Raw genomic sequence first — 1,505 nt, 5'->3', positions numbered from 1 at the left:
TATATATATATATATATATATGATAAGGCAGTAATCTTGATCATTTTAAATATCTCCGCTATTAAAAACATGGAGAAATATTGTGTAAAAATTTTATAAATCAAGTATCGATGAATGGTAGAAAATTATTTTTTTTATAACTATCTATATATTTTTTTATTCTTAATAAAATAGACACACAGATATTTAGACATTCTAACGACCTTTAATATGACAAGTTTATTTAATAATAAAAAAAAAATATCTTTAGTTTTAGATTATTTATAAAAATTATTCAAGGTGATATATATATATATATTTATATAACATTGAAAATTTTCGGATTATTTTTACTATCGTTAATTGTAGCAAGTTTTTTTCTATATTTTTTGATAATATTGATTTTTCCTGGTATAAACAAATATATTTTTTAAGTATTAAATATTAAGTATTAAATAGTTAAAACTTTTTTTTAAATTTTTTAATATTTTTTTAAAACATAACTTAATGAATTATTGGATAGTCTGAAAAAATCTATTAATATTAATGCAAAAACCTTCAAATTTCTTAACAATATATGAATTACTATTTACATAAATTGGTATTCTATATTATTTAAATTTTCTACTATTTTATACTTATTTACATTTTTTATTATTCTTATATCTCATTTTGCGTCACAAAAATTATATATATATAAAACTATATATTATGATAAAAACAGAAATAATATTATATAACGTAAAATAAAGATTTATTGCAGTATGTCACGTATATTAATCAATAAAGAATTTTTAAAGTTTAAATTTCAAGTATCCGATAATTTTAACGTTATGAATTGTAAACACTTCAAATATCTATAATCTGACATTAGTTTTATTTCATTATTTATTGTCGAATAATTTTATATTATAGGTCATTGAAATCGTCTAAGCATCCATTATTTATCTGAAATAAAACAATACAACTAATTTAAAAAAATAAAATTAATTATTAAAAAAAATGAATATCATATCATACCATATAACTTTTGCAACAAAATTTCTCAATACTTCCAAAAATAGGTATTAAAAATAGTCAAAATTATTGCCCCACCTTGGATGTCATAATTAATCTCAATCTTAACTTCAATTTCAACCTCATCCTCAGCATTATGATATCATTAAAACATATCATCATCATCTTCATCATCATCTCATTATTTTAGTTCATTATATATTATTTCTGAATTGATTAGACCGCACGTTTGAAATGAGATCATACAATTAGTATGCAGGTGCAGATGGATCGAAGCTATCCGTCCTTTCTAAAATACGTATTTGAAGAATATTTTGCTAATTCTTGAATAAACCAGAGAAAATGAGAGATAGAGAAAGACAAGGTCAGATATACATACATATCTTTTTTATATCTCACATAACATGTAAGAAGATGAAAAAGAATTCTTTCTGTTTATTTATTGCTACATTCATGGAGCATGCTACTTTAAATTTAATCATTACAATTAATATAATTAAATGAAATTG

This window comes from Apis dorsata, unplaced genomic scaffold (assembly GCF_000469605.1).
Source record: "Apis dorsata unplaced genomic scaffold, Apis dorsata 1.3 scaffold_5, whole genome shotgun sequence".
Taxonomy (NCBI): Eukaryota; Metazoa; Arthropoda; class Insecta; order Hymenoptera; family Apidae; genus Apis; species Apis dorsata.
This window is presented reverse-complemented; position numbering follows the sequence as displayed.